Genomic DNA, 16,542 nt, shown 5'->3' with positions numbered 1-16,542 from the left:
CTTTATGGCTTTCCACCACACCAGGTAGTATTTAACCATCTGGGCCATTAAGTTTGACATCAACAATCTACTGTTAACTATGCATTATTGTAATTTTCATTTTAATAGCTTTTGTGAACTCCCTCACCGTCCCAAAACACACTGCAGAAGTTCAATATGCTCTTACAAAGAGCGTGGGCATATTGATATCCGGTTAGGTGCAACTTTGTTCTGTATCCTGTCACACTATGTATAGCACAGTGGTTGTCTATATATGTTAGCTGCACAGTTCCTGTGCTATTATTCAAAATACTGCAGCTCTTGGGAGTATTTATTTGTAGTGACAAAACAAGTATAAAACCCAGAAAAAAATTTCGACTAGACCATGGAATGTACCAGTCTTATTTTTTAAACTAAACCCCTTGAGAAACACTATGCTCTAGTTTAAAAGAGCGCTGCACTAAAATCCCAGGCACCCGAGGGAGCAGAGTCTAAATGAAGCCACTAGCTTTTTGAGTATATCGTCTATTCAGCAAATGCAGAAAACTCTTTGACCTCTTCCAAAGAAAATGCTGAACTTCAGCAATAAAGAAGGTTATTAACATGGACAGACAAAGTCAACTGGCAGCGTTTAGCCCGTAATTATCACTTCCTGGCTGCCTGCCTTTTGCTCATTCCCCAGGAGACCTTGGCTATTCAGTTTTTCCCTTTGACAAGATTTTCCACTGGCCCATGCGCTTCAGTTTCTTTCTTAATTCATTCTCGAGATGTGGGCGTTGCTGGCAAAAATCGACATTTATTGACCACCCCTATTTGCCCAGAGAAGGTGGCTTGCTAGGCACCTTCAGAGGTCAGTTAAGAGTCAACCATGTTGGTGTGGGACTGGAGTCACATATAGGCCCGACCGGGTAAGGACGGCAGGTTTCCTTTCCTAAAGGACATTCATGAACCAGATGGATTTTTACGACACTCCGACAGCTTCGTGGTCACTTTTACTGATAGCAGCTTTTTATTTCCAAATACAAATTCTCAAACTGCCAAGGTGGGGTTTCAACTCATATTCTCTAGGTTGTTGGTCCAGGCCTCTGGATTACTAGTCCTGTAGCATAACAACTACACTACCATACCTTCTAAAGCACTAAATACTTCTAATCATGCTTCTGTGAGCAGAGGACATAACTGGACTAGAAATCAACTCCCAGCACTTTTGATTCCCAAATTCATGGGATTGGCAGAAGAAACCATTTCCTTTTACTTCACATTGCACTGTAAGCCCACGAAGAGGTAAGCTATGGGTTTGCTTGTGCCCATGGATTGCTGAGCACTAAGTTGGGGGCAATTTTAACCTAACTGGCCGGCCGGGAAACTCATCGGTTCGGGGACACGCTGGTTTTACAACCCAGCCTATTTTACTCTCCATTGAAGGTCAACGGAGAGTAATATTGGGCGGGATGTAAAACCAGCGTTCCACCCAATCCTGTGGGCTTCCTGCCCGGCCACTTAGGTTAAAATTACCCCCATTGAGTCTGGATCGGGTTGCCAGGAGGAAGTAACGGGGTGCTTTCCCTACAGGAAGCAGGAAGGACGTCTGGCCCTCAACCTGGAGAGCTTCTGATTACTTCCTGGTGGCCAACTGAAGAACTATAAAACATACGTGCCAGCTGTGAACACATTAAGCTTACAGTCGATGCTTTAACCCATGTGTCAGCTTTCGCAGCCCTTTCCACTGAAATTGGAGGTTTCCAGTATCAGCCGACCAGATCAGATGGAAAGCCGTATTAGAGGATGAAGGAATAGAGAGGTGTACATAAGAACATAAGAAATAGGAGCAGGAGTAGGCCAATCGGCCCCTCGAGCCTGCTCCGCCATTCAATAAGATCATGGCTGATCTGATCCTAACCATCAATCTACTATCACAGAACCATCTCCTGAATCTAACAGAATTAGACACACAAACTAGGAGCAGGATCAGGCTACACGGCCCCTGGGCCCACTCCGCTACCCACAGGGCCATGACCGATCCGAACCTAGATTCATGTCCAAATTCCTGCCCGCTCCCCGTAACCCTTAATTCCTTTTACTTCTAGGAAACTGTCTATTTCTGTTTTAAATTTATGTAATGATGTAGCTTCGACAGCTTTTTGGGGCAGCATATTCCATGGACCTACCACCCTCTGAGTGAAGTAGTTCCTCCTCATCTCAGTTTTGAAAGAGCAGCCCCTTATTCTAAGACTATGCCCCCTGTAGATCCAAGTTTACCGATGGCACAAAGTTAGAAGGCACAGTAAATTGTGTGGATGGGAGGAGGAAGTCACAAAGAGACATAGATAGACTAAGTGAGTGGGGAAAAAGTAAGAGATTGGTTGAGTATATTCAAGACTGAGATCGATAGATTTTTGGACACTAAACGAATCAAGGGATATGAGGATAGGACGGGAAAGTGGAGTTGAGGTAGAAGATCAGCCATGATCTTGTTGAGTAGCGGAGCAGGCTCGAAGGGCCGTCTGGCCCACTCCTGCTCCTAATTCTTATGTTCTTATGTAGGTGGAGTTCAATGTGGGGAAGTGTGAGGTCATCCACTTTGGATCTGAGAAAGACAAATCAGAATATTTTCTTAATGGTGAGAGAGTAGGAACTGTGCAGGAGCAAAGGGATTTAGGTGTACTTGTGGCGGGAAACCCAGAACGGGTTTCCCACAGGCCCTGCCTACTTTAACGGCAGGGCCTGATTTGCATCCGAAGTCTCTGTTTCCCACCAGCAGCCAGCCAGATGGAGGTTGGTTGGCTGCGGGCGGGTAGGCCTGTGGCACTAGGCCGTGACATGAATCAGTCATTCATGAAAGAAATACTTATGAAATAATGCTGAGCGGCCTGCGGGTGGTGCTGTCCAGGGAGAGTATAAATACTCGGGCACGGGCCCAGCTTGTGCAGGACATTCTTAACAGGAACTAGTGAAGGACACAACTAGACCTTCATGTTGTAAAACAGTTGATTAAAGCTTTGTTTAACGCTTAGACCAAGTGCCTAGTAGTTTTCTTACGTCAGGCCGCACAGAGGAGGGAGGGAGGGATCGAGTGGGGGCCGCTGCCGGCCTCAAGAGGACCGGGCGGGGGAGAAGCAAGAGATCGGGGCCGTCGAAAGGCCAGGTGGCAAGAGTTTGGGGCTGTTGAGAGCACGGGGGGTGGGGAGGAAATAAGAGATCGGGGCTGTTGAGGGACCGGGGTGGGGGGAGGCAAAAGATCGTGTAAAGGCACGTACCTCCTGGATGCAGCAGTCCCCGCCATGCTGTAACTGCCGGGTATTACGAAGTGTGACCAGATGCAGTTAAAAACAAAATGGAGGTTAAAGAAGAGGCTTCCAGCCTCATTAAAATATCTAAATTGACGTCCCACCTCCTGGCAACGGGTTGACTGCCCGCTCCGTCCCGCCCCCCCCACCCCGTCCCGCCTCCCCGCCCCGTCCCGCGCCCCCCCCCCCACTCCGTCCCGCCTCCATAAAACCAGAAGTGGGTGGGTTGGAGGTGGATTCAGGTCGGGAATCCAATTTTTAACATTAACTACCCCCACTCTCCAAACCCATCTGTTTTTTCAGGTAAAAATTCCCTCCTGTGAGTCCCCCTGTGGATTCCCTGTAAGTACAGACCCACTGACCCACTCTGACTCCCCTGTTGAGTTTGCAAGTATAGATCCACTCTGTGACTCCCCCCGTAAAGTCTCTATTAAGTATAGATCCACCCTGTGACTCCCCCTGTGGAGTCTCTGTAAGAATAGACTCACACTGTGACTCCCCCTGTGGAGTCTCTGTAAGAATAGACTCACACTGTGACTCCCCCTGTGGAGTCTCTGTAAGAATAGGCCCACACTGTGACTCCCCCTGTGGAGTCTCTATTAAGTACAGACCCACACTGTGACTCCCCCTGCGGAGTCTCTATTAAGTACAGACCCACTCTGTGACTCCCCCAGTAAAGTCTCTGTGTACAGACCCACTCTGTGACTCCCCCTGTGGAGTCTCTAAGTACAGGCACACTCTGTGAATCCCCCTGTGGAGTCTCTATTAAGTATAGACCCACTCTGTGACTCCCCCAGTAAAGTCTCTAAGTACAGACACATTCTGTGAATCCCCCTGTGGAGTCTCTATTAATAACAGACCCACTCTGTAATTTGCCCTGTGGAGTCTGAGTGGCCATTCAGCTCCATTTGGTAACTGATAGAAATCTGGAAGGAGATCATAGAATCACAATGAAGTAACCTAACTAGAGCTTTGGATGCAATCACAGATTGGGGTCCTCTTTGACAATAAAGAAAGAAAGATCTTGCATTTCTATAGCGCCTTTCAGCACCTCAGGACTTTCCAAAGTACTTTACCGCCAATGAAGCATTTTTGAAGTGGAGTCACTGTTGTAATGTAGGAAAATGGGGCAGCCAATTTGTGCACAGCAAGCTCCCACAAACAGCAATTAAATAAATGGCCAGGTAATCTGTTTTAGTGGTGTTGGTTGGGGGATAAATATTGGCCAGGACACGGGCAGAACTCCTCTGCTCCTCTTCAAATAATGCCAAGAGAGTTAAAATCAACATAGAAACATAGAAGATAGGAGCAGGAGTAGGCCATTCGGCCCCTCGAGCCTGCTCCGCCATTCAATGAGATCATGGCTGATCATCCAAATTCAGTACCCTGTCCCTGCCTTCTCCCCATATCCCTTGATCCCTTTAGCCTTAAGAAATATATCTAACTCCTTCTTGAATATATTTAATGAATTGGCCTCCACTGCCTTCTGTGGTAGAGAATTCCACAGGTTCACCACTCTCTGGGTGAAGAAATTCCTCCTCATCCCTGTCCTAAATGGCTTACCCCTTATCCTTAGACTGTGACCCCTGGTTCTGGACTCCCCCGCCATCGGGAACATCTTTCCTACATCTAGTTTGTCTAGTCCTGTTAGAATTTTATAAGTTTCAATGAGATCCCCTCTCATTCTTCTAAACTCCAGCGAGTACAAGCCCAATCGACCCAATCTCTCCTCATACGTCATTCCTGCCATCCCAGGTATCAAGGCTTTGGTTTGGGATTGTCAAGTTCCATTGAGACTGATCGAACAACGACAGCAAAATCATTTCAACACACTTAGATTAAAGGTTGCTAAATAACATATCTGAAAACTGTACGGAAATGTAAGACATTACTTTAGATGCAAACCTTTTCATAAAATTCGGGTCTCCACGGGTGAGTACGCACGGGGTACTCACACGTAGGCCCAATGGAAGTGCCGGTTTCATGCATGCACTGTGCATGCGCGGGAAACCGGAACTTCCATTCCCTTGAAAGAAGGGGTTCAGAGGTGGAACGCGTGCGCCGGAGAGGCAGCACGTGTGCATTGAACTTGCGTTTTTTTTCCAGGTTTTTCCGGGAGGGTAAGTCTCCAGGAGTTACACATATAAAAAGCAGGCTTATTATTTTTAAATACTTTAAAGAAAGGTAAGTTTATTTTTAGCCCCATTAGAAAATGTAATTAATTTTTTCAAATTTAAATTATTGTTTCAATTAGTTATTTTATATAAGTTATGGTTATTTTTAAAATGTGATTTAAAAAAAAAAAAAAATTATTTGAAGTTTTAATGATGTTTTGGGGCTTATAGTATTTATGGTTTTGCCAGCTCTTCCTGTCAATTTTATGAATGGGCATTTCCCTGCTACCATCGGCTCTCCATGGCCCACGTGATCCCAGGGGACGCATTGAACTAACTGCGCCCCTGGGATACGCAAGCACTGCGCGCCGGCAGTTGGAGGAGGCCCAGGATCGGAATCCGAAGCGGGCCCACAGCTCAACGGCTGGTGCGCTAGGTAAGTGCAGGTCAGAGACTTGCACCCGCGGGAAGCCCCCGACCCGAATTTCTGGGCCATTGTCTTAGCATAAAATGTGTATAGAGATACCCTGTGATAACTCATTTCATAGTAGCAAATGGAAGCTGAATGATAATTCAGATTATTGTGCTCCTGTTTGCCAACATAAACCCACTGAAGCCAAGAAAAATCATGGTGCCTTTCAAAAAATCGGTACATCATTAAATTAGCTTTCCTGCCACTGTAAATTGTGAAAGAGTAGAACCTGGTCCAAAAACACTATCACCACCAATCTCACTGCCTGTGCTCAACTCAAAGACCTGTTACATAACCTACCTGACACCTTGTTGCTGTATATACTCACGGAAAACAGTCCCCATAAAACTACATGTGCCAACATCATTTGTGTACACACATCTGCAGTTTCTACAAAACAAAATTGTAATCTTGTATGAGGGTTTTATCAATGAAAATATAGAGTAAGTGTTGATAAATTGCAAATCTCACATTATAACCAAGAATAATTTTTTCTCTCTGGTATGGTACGGTACGGTGACGCAGTGGCTACATTGCTGGACTAGTAATCGTGAGTTCAAATCCCACCATGAAAAGTTGAATTCTCAAAAGAAAATCTGGAAATAAAAATCTGGTATCAGTAAACTGCCCTCTGAAATGGATGAGCAAGCCACTCAGTTGTACCAACCACTTACAACGAATTGCAGCGGTTCAAGAAGGCCCACCACCACCTCAGGGCAACTAGGGATGGGCAATAAATGCCAGTCTTGCCAACAATTCCCGAGAATGACAAGTGAGAACATGTCAATTAAAGATAGTTTAGTTGTTCCATTCCTTCTTTTGGTATTTTACATTTATGTCAGTCATAAAATAAAGGAAAAACTCTTCTCTTGGCCTTGGAGCATTGCACATAAGAAAGAACTTGCATTTATACAGCATCGTAAAATGCAACCAATTGTTTTTACTTTTGAAGTGCAGTCATTGTTGTGATGTAAATAAATAGAGTAACCAAACGTGCACACAACAAGGTCTCAAAAACAGCAAGTGAATGATTGACAAGATAATCTGTTGCATGATGCTGTTGCTTGCGGAAGAAATGTTGTTTGGGATACACAACACTTAGAAAGTTAAAACAGAAGGAGACTCCTCTGTAACTAACAAACTTTCGTCATTGTGCTTTTCATGTCCTCCATTAATGTGACAGAGTAAACTCTACCAATTGTGTCCAATTCTGGGCACCACACTTGAGGAAGGATATCAAGGCCTGGGAGAGAGTGCCCTCTCAGGCGGATGTAAAAGTTCCCATGGTACTATTTGAAGAAGAGCAGGGGCGATCCCCCTCATGTCCTGGCCAACATTAATCCCTCAACAACACCTAAAACAGATTAACTGGTCATTATCCCATTGCTGTTCATTGGACCTTGCTGTGTGCAAATTGGCTGTCGTATTTCCCTACATTACAACAGTGACTACACTTCAAAAGTAATTAATTGGCTGTAAAGTGCTTTGCGACGTCCTGAGGTTGTGAAAGATGTATTGTGTGTAGTTTTGGTCGCCTTACCTGAAGAAGGACGTTCTTGCCATGGAAGGAGTGCAGCGAAGATTCACCAGGCTGATACCTGGGATGGCAGGAATGACGTATGAGGAGAGATTGTGTCGATTGGGCTTATACTCACTGGAGTTTAGAAGATTGAGAGGGGATCTCATCGAAACCTATAAAATTCTGTCAGGCCTGGACAGACTAGATGCAGGAAGGATGTTTCTGATGGCCAGGGAGTCCAGAACCAGGGGTCACAGTCTAAGGATAAGGGGTAAGCCATTTAGGACTGAAATGAGGAGGAATTTCTTCACCCAGAGAGTGGTGAACCTGTGGAATTCTCTGCCACAGAGGGCGGTGGAGGCCAATTCATTAAATATATTCAAGAAAGAGTTGGATATATTTCTTAAGGCTAAAGGGATCAAGGGATATGGGGAGAAGGCAGGGACAGGGTACTGAATTTGGATGATCAGCCATGATCGCATTGAATGGCGGAGCAGGCTCGAGGGGCCGAATGGCCTACTCCTGCTCCTATCTTCTGTGTTTCTATGTTTCTATATAAATGCAAGTCCTTTATTTCTAATGAATTATTTCCCCCTTCCTCTATGAGCCAATAACAGGCTACAGTCCTACGAATCAGTGATCAAACTGCAGTTAGCATTTAAAAAGCACCTTCAGTTTGGTAAAATTTAGTCTTAAACCTGGTATCTGTGGTCCTGCCAATTATAAAAGTACCATATGTACCCTAACATTTTTCTACCCCATCTGTCAGTTCAGAACTACTAACTTTTGGACCGACAGGTATGTATGAATAAATGTCTGCCTCTTGTCTTGCCTGTTTCCACCTTTACAAGTCGTGCTTGTATCCTCAGATGCAAGTACATCCCTTATCCTAGGATATACGGACACTCAAAAAAAAAGTGGGGGTGAAATTGGTCTTCGGTGCTGGCGCAAAACTGTCGATAGCGTAAAAACCGTCGATAGCGCAAGCCGTCAATAGCGAATCAGCAGCCTGTTTTACACTCCACCATTGGAAGTCAATAGAAAAGGAAATAGGGTGGAAAGTAAAATGGGCTGCTGATTCGCTATCACTCATTTGGCGCTATCAGCAAAGACCAATTTCATCCCCAGTGAGTCAAAAAAGGCGATAAAAAGTTCTATTCTTGTGCAAGCAACATCTAAGTTGGCACACCTCTAATCCAGCTGTGCAGTGGCAGACAAATGCAAAGTTGTATTTAAATGGATTTTATTTGTATCTGATTTCAAGAAAAGTAAATTTGACTCTTTGATGCCTTACCTCAAATTGGCTCCTGAAAGGATTCGCAAATTTCATGTCTCCCCTGAAGATTTACTTCTGGCTTATTGGAGAAACCCTGAGTTTAAAATGCAGGGCTCCAGGGCCCAACAAGATGGCTACGGTCAACCTCATGGCCAAGGCCTGCAAAGTTCAGGTTTGAACTGACAAAGAAGGAATGTTCCAGAAATTAGAAGACAGACAGGCCTTCTGCATTTATGTATGAGAAGCAAACAGTGGCATTCGGGCCTCTGATTAAAACCCATCAAGGCCGTTTGCACAGATAATCAACAGGTAATAGCTGCATTCAGATCTTCGTTAGCTGACTTCAACACTGTTTGGAAAGGATCAACGGGGCATTAAAACTGGAATGGCCCCATCACAAGACCAGTTACACAAAGGAAAACACTTATGGGACATTTAAAAACCGATGAACCGGCCATCCAGGTCGATGGGCCCAGAACGGTTTCCTTTGTATAGACTTCAACACGTCCAGGTCAGACAAAGAAACAAGCTGATCTGGCGCGTGGGCTCCCAGAAAGGGGTATAAGTAGTCCCTCGGGAAGCCATCTCTCTCTCTCTCTCGCCTGGACTCCGGTGCCCTGCCTTACCATCAAGAAGATCATCGACGAAGAGCCCGTCCAAGGAAGCAGGATACCGGCAGTTACATATAAATCGCTCGGGTATCTCTGCTCTGGGCAGTGAAAACCCTAAAGTCATCGGCAGGCAACGGGGCACGGAGCAGGTGTTCTAACATCTGAGACTGGTGAGCATAAGTTTTCTGGCCCACCACAAGACAACTTAGATAGGTGTAAAGGGTGGGAGTTAAGGGAATTGCTAAAATTGTCATTTTAGTCATTTTCCCTCGATGTGTCCGTTTCTCCTCCCCCGCTAAGTGTAATTGTGTTGCATCTATAGTGATTTTCTCTGTATAGTAATTGTTTCTCTATTTTAATAAACATTGGTTTTCTTTGCACCAAACCACTGGTCTCGTTTGTCTATATCGCTACTCGTAAATAAGTCCGGTGCTCAGAACTAAAAGGGGGAAGTGATTCAAACCGCACGGGGCTGGAGCAGCTCAGACACGACTGACTGGCCAGACACAAACCCCAAACCAAAACCCCCTACAGAAATGGCGACCGTGGCAAGGACATCGGCGACAGTATGCGATATAACAGACAGTGGTGCGGAGGGAGAAACCGCAATGGAAGAGAGGTTGTCCACTTATGTGTGTAGAAAGGTCCATATCGCCAAGAAATGGGTGGGCGCTATGTTAAAGGCCGAGCATCCCATAGACGCTGCCGCCCAGTGGACGGCGAGTAAACAGCATAAGAGGGCAATTGAAAAGGCAGTCTGATTGATGTGTTATAAGAAACAGGTCCTAGTGCTGGACAGTGTTGTAGCAGCGCAGGCTGCCAAGCTCAAGAAATTGGCCCTAGAAATGCAGGTTAAGGTTTTAGCGGAAGAGAAGGTGCTAGTGGTGCTTCAGGCATTAAGCCAAGAAAGAGCGCAGACGGTCAAGGAACACCAGGCAAAGGTAGAGTGCCTGGAGGCCCAGGCCCTCGGAGTGCAACGGGAACATCAGGCAAAGGTAGAGCGCCTGGAGGCCCAGGCCCTCGGAGTGCAACGGGAACATCAGGCAAAGGTAGAGCGCCTGGAGGCCCGGGTCGTCGAGGTGCAACGGGAACATCAGGCAAGGGTAGAGCGCCTGGAGGCCCGGGTCGTCGAGGTGCAACGGGAACACCAGGCAAAGGTAGAGCGCCTGGAGGCCCGGGTCGTCGAGGTGCAACGGGAACATCAGGCAAGGGTAGAGCGCCTGGAATACCAGACCGCTGAAAGTAAAGCCAGCGCTAGGTGCAAGATGGAGCACTTGGAATACCAGGTCAGAGAGGCGAGGGGCAGCGAGATAAAGCTGCAGGACATGATTTGCGACCTCACCCAAAAATTAAAAGAGCAGGAGGAGAAAGTAAGGGAGGTAAAGGCAGCATACAAGCTAGCCTGCGAACAGGGGTTTGAGGAAGCAGATCATGGCCCCTGTAGGGAAGAGATAGAAACCTTGAGTATGGCTTTAGCGAGGGTTAAGGGGATGGTATGCCTCATCAACCCAAAGGTGGGCCAGTCGGACTTTACCGGCAACCCAAACAGAACCGTCGCACAGGCAGCACCCAGAACAAAGTTGGCTAGGGAATCAGACGTCCCACGGCTGCCACCCATAGCTCCGAGTTTTCAGGAGGTCTGGCAGCAAGGGGGGGTGGAGGATGAAGTGGTAGGGGAAGCACAGCAGGCCCCGCTAGATAGGCCGGGGCCAGGACCGGTGTAACCCCTCCGACAACGGAGGTACGGCCCGCCCGTTGATGACGAGGACCCAGGGGCCATCCAAAATCAGTTTGTGGTGCTGCATGGCACCCAACAGCTCAGGGCCATGGTTAGCCACATCCCCAAGCTCACCGAAAAGGGAGACCCCTCTCTGCACTTCAGGGAGATAGAACAGGCAGCGTGCGTTAATGACTGCGATGACGCAGAGCAAGCTAAGATGCTGCTGTTTTCTCTGGGGAGTGATCTCCTCCAGACCCTATCTGATGAATGTAAAAAGCGGCAGAAAGATTATGAGGATTTGAGGAACGAGATATTGGAGGCCATGGGACTCAATGACGGTAGTCCGTTCGCCTGGGTGGAAAAAACGGTACAGCTCTCAGGGGAGTCCCCGCAGGCGTTCGCAGACAGGCTGTGGCCAGTCTACCGGAACGCATGCCCGGGAATGCCAGCACGGACATTACTGAACCAAGTCCAATTGACCCACTGGCTCCGTTGTCTAATGACAAACTGCCTGCCCCAAATCCGAGCCCAGGCTGCGGCCTGGTTTGACCCCAGTAGCCCCCAGACCACCAAGGAAACGGTGATCCACCAGCTCACTATAGCATTTAAAAATACAAGGGGTATCGAGATGCCCCAACCCAAGGGGAAAGTCCATGAGGTTAAACCTGGGGGCCAGAATAAGAAAGAGTGGCACCAGGAGGGGAACCGTCCCTCCCAGGCTAAGTTAAATTGTTATGGGTGCGGGAAAGACGGCCACTGGAGAAAAGACTGTAAGAATCCCTGGAAAGATAACAAGGGAAAGAATCCCACAGCCCCAGTCCAAAAGGTAGAGACAGGAATTCCTCCCGCCTCGGTCGAGTCACTATTGGAGGCAATGCGGTCTCTTCTGACTGGCCAGGGGAGAGTAGCAGCCACCACCGGTGCTTTGACCCCGTCTGCCCCATCCCACTCCCAGCAATGACTAGAGCCAGTGCATCCTGTCGACCTGTGTCCCCATAAAAATGCTGAGGGGAGCAGGCCCTATGATAAGATGGGGGTGAAGACGGTGCAAGGGAGATATTTGGTAGACACTGGAGCTTCCAGCATGGTGGTCCATTCGGAAGACCTGACCAATTCACCCCGGTCTAACAAGGTCCCATTTAGCTTAATGGGATCCACAGGGAACGAGCAGGCTGGGGAAAGGTCAAAACCTTTGGCCATAGGTTTAGGATCCCTCCATACCACGTGGGAGGGTAACCAAAAGACCGACGAGGTGGCCAAACAGGGGGACAGGGAAGGAGAGTTCTGGGACCCCTGTAGAGCAGGCCCGGTAGCAGCAATCCGGGACAAGGGTGGCACACAGGGGGTAGCTTTGGCCCCGGACCAAAAGCAGGTCCAAGCCCAAGATCCCACCTTTAAGGCCGCCCTGATAAGGAGAAAGAATTTAGAACAGGGTTACTGGCAGGCTGCTAGTTATATTAAACAAAGTAAGTTGTTTAAACCCGAAAAGAAAGAGCAGCCAGTTGGGACAAGGTCTGAGGATAGAGATCCTCAGCCCGCAGCGGGTACAAGCTCACAGGCTGCACAGGCAGGCGCTGTGGCTTGTGTCAGGGGAGGAGCCATTCCGCCCACCATTCAGGACACTCCCCCAATCCTCTGGGATTCAGATGGGGAGGAGTCCGAGCACGAGAATCCCGCCCCTGAGTCAGGTTTGGAACCTGGGGGCGGAGACTCACAGCCTGCTGCAACAGGTGGCGAAAGGTTACCTGCCCTCAGCCCAAGTTTAGGAGAGGTGAAACCTGAGGGAGAGGACCCCCCAGCCAGCGGTCGTGGAAAACCCACAGACCGCGCTAGCAAAGGCTGCGGTGCGAGCCAAAGGTCCACCCGCCAAGAAAACCCCACCCGTAGCCCTCCCTAGAAGGTCCCCTCGGACACCCCAGCCCAGAAAGGTATGGTCACCAGCTCTTCAGTTAAAAAGGGCGGTCTCCCGTGTCAGGGAGAAGCCGAGAGACAGAGGTCCCCAGCCAGCAGCCATAAGATGCGAGGGACCAGGAGTAGAGATCAGTGCAGCCACACCGCAGGGAGCAGCCTGCAGCAGCCCAAACAGGGATTAGGCTGGCTGCCCGGAGACGGGCGGCAGATGTATATAGTTTTAGGTAGTTTAAGTTTTAAGTTTATATAGTGTTAAGTTTAGGGTGTTTAATTAATTCTAATTAAGGTGATGGTTAGTTTTAAGTATTCTGCTCAGAGTGTGTACATTTGAGTCAAGGTCGCAAGACCCGACCATGCTTTACCCAAGCCAACGAATCTCTAGGGAACCTGGCTGTGTGCTTCGATATCTGTTACAGGAAAATTTATGGAATGAAGGGGGGCGTAATCCTATTCGCCCTGATAGGACTGAGCTTCAGAAGGAGAGGTGACGTGGAGGATTCCCACCTCTACGGGTGCTCCAGAGACACAGCACCGATAGCGATCGATGGGAGCGGCGAACGGGATGCAGAGGAGAATTTTACCAATTATGGGAATAGTAGTCAGAATGCCGGTTATGGGTAGGACAGCCCGACCCGCCCCAGTATACAGGGTGGAGAACATTGGAGTCATTCGTTTTGCAGCGGTCCCGCCCTATGTCATAAAGTGGGAGCATGCTATGACGGGTACTGACCTCTCGGGGTGCCGTAGCCGGGGAGCACACATCATTCTGTGTCCCCAGCACTTGAATGCCTATTCGAAACCACACTGCGGGTTCAGAGCTGCTGACGCGAAACCTATATATTGTACCATGGAAGCCATGGCACAAGGCCATGTTCCCCCACAGGTAGCATATATAGGAGGTGGGACATCTTGCGTCACCACAGGAGCATCTCACTACCAGCACGGACAGCACAGCTGGTGCGCGGTGAGTGACAGCAGCTTCTGTTTCAAACCCGAGGCAGAAGTTCAAGTGGCACAGGTACGAATTGTCCTCATTCCTGAACCATCCACTGTTCACCTCACTGTGGAGGAGGACTTCACTCACCTCCAGAAATATGTCGCCCATTTCGGTTACCCGATTCCCCCTCTCCCAGAGCACCATACCAAATTATTAAAAGCCATCCTAGTATCGCAAAAGCACTTCTACACTTTGGAACAAAAGACTGTACAGATAGGGGCTGACATTTTAGATATCATGACCCCGCCCTGATGGGACATTTTTGAGAGTATAGAGGTCCCCTCCTGGATTCGAATGGCGTCCCACATCTTAGTAGTCTGCCAGCTAGGGACCGTCCTCTACCTGGTCTGTGTCCAGTGTAGGAGAAAGGGTCCTGGGGTAGAATTTAAAGTAAAAGGGTTGTGGGAGGACCAGTATGCCCGGGTGGAAGAAGAAACACCCGTGTGAGCTTTGTGTAATATCACTGCCGAATGATGGCAGATCCGTTTGTTATTTTAATAAAGCTCATTTTGCTTTTGCTCGTTATTTTTAATAAATATGTTTTTTTTTTGGCCTGATGTTTATTTTTATTAAAGGTTGTGTGTTGAAATGAAGTTCTATGATGTCCCAAGTAGTGCAGGGGTGTTGGACCCCCTCCATGCTTGGATTATTGTAACAGATAGTAATTTGTTTCTATCGATAGATGCCTGTTGTGCACTGGTTTTCTCTAAGTAAGGGGAATGTATGTGTCGAGGGATCGTGGATAGATAAATATAGGGGTAGGTTGTTTGTAGGGGGTCAGAAATTTGCTCACCTTGATTGAATACTTCAAGCAAGTTTCAGTATCCTAGGGGGGACTGAAAGGATTCGCAAATTTCATGTCTCCCCTGAAGATTTACTTCTGGCTTATTGGAGAAACCCTGGCTGGACTGAATTTAAAATCCAGGGCTCCAGGGCCCAACAAGATGGCTACGGTCAACCTCATGGCCAAGGCCTGTAAAGTTCAGGTTTGGACTGACAAAGAAGGAATGTTCCAGAAATTAGAAGGCAGACAGGCCGTCTGCATTTATGTATGAGAAGCAAACAGTGGCATTCGGGCCTCTGATTAAAACCCATCAAGGCCGTTTGCACAGATAATCAACATGTAATAGCTGCATTCAGACCATCGTTAGTTGACTTCAACACTGTTTGGAAACGATCAACGGGGCATTAAAACCAGAATGGCCCCATCACAAGACCAGTTACACAAAGGAAAACACTTATGGGACGTTTAAAAACCGATTAACCGGCCATCCAGGTCGATGGGCCCAGAATGGTTTCCTTTGTATAGACTTCAACACGTCCAGGTCAGACAAAGAAACAAGCTGATCTGGCGAGTGATAAGGGCTCCCAGAAAGGGGTATAAGTAGTCCCTCGGGAAGCCATCTCTCTCTCTCTCTCGTCTGGACTCCGGTGCCCTGCCTTACCATCAAGAAGATTGACGACGAAGAGCCCGTCCAAGGAAAGCAGGATACCCGCAGTTACATTTTAAATCACTGGGGTATCTCTGCTCTGGGCGGTGAAAACCCTAAAGACATCGGCCGGCAACGGGGCACAGAGCAGGCGTTCTAACATCCGAGACTGGTGAGCATAAACTTTCTGGCCCATCGCAAGGCAACTTAGATAGGTGTAAAGGGTGGGTGTTAAGGGGATTGCTAAAATTGTCATTTTAGTCATTTTCCCTCGATGTGTCCATTTCTTCTCCCCCGCTAAGTGTAATTGTGTTACATACATAGTGATTTTTCTCTGTATAGTGTTTATTTTTCTCTATTTTTAATAAACATGGGTTTTCTTTGCACCAAACCACTGGTCTCGTTTTGTTTATATCGCTGCTCGTAATAAGTCTGGTGGTCAGAACCAGAGGGGAAGCGATTCGAACTGCACGGGGTTGGAGCAGCTCAGATACGCCTGACTGGCCAGACACAAACCCCAAACCAAAACCCCCTACACTCTGCAGACCACTAATAGTCTGCTTCGCAATGGATTCAGGACATAAATAATTGCCACCGTCCAGTTTTCATACTGGACCGTCCAGCTAATGAGTGGGCTGTCTGAAAATCTGCCAAAACAGAAACCGTAAACTAAAAGGCTGAGTTTTAAATAACAGTCTTTCTATTTTTTTTTCTCTGTTTGTTTTTAATGGAATACAATTTCAGGGAGATTTCACTGGTAGAAAAGGAAATGTCAAAACTTAAACCATGACCCCTGCCTCCCCCTGCTCAGCCCCGTGTCCTGCACTCTATTTGGTTTTGGGCCTGGCAAAAGGTCGTGATGGTACAGGACACTTAGACTGTCATTTAATAACTGTTTTGTGTTGCAAGTGGAAAATAACAGAATAAACAAATCATTAGCATCTTCACATTTGTTAAAAATAATTATTCCTGATGCTCAACTTCTTTCTTTCTGCTCTGCAGTGGATTCAACCCTCCCACCCCTCCACCCCCTCAGACTAGTCTCACTAATATTGTCAAACTATATTTTAAAATATAATTTGTAGGGAAAAAGATGCATCAACAACAAACTTACAGTTTTTAAGTTATGTCAAATTATGCTGTGGAGTCAGCCATCACCAAACAGGAAGTGACATCAGGCCAGCGTGGCTCAGGTATTCTGCCAGCTAAAATGATTAGTCCAGGTT

This window comes from Somniosus microcephalus, chromosome 14, assembly GCF_052327205.1.
Source record: "Somniosus microcephalus isolate GS21.2 chromosome 14, FLI_Smic_1.0, whole genome shotgun sequence".
NCBI lineage: Eukaryota > Metazoa > Chordata > Chondrichthyes > Squaliformes > Somniosidae > Somniosus > Somniosus microcephalus.
Note: the sequence above shows the minus strand (reverse complement) of the source record.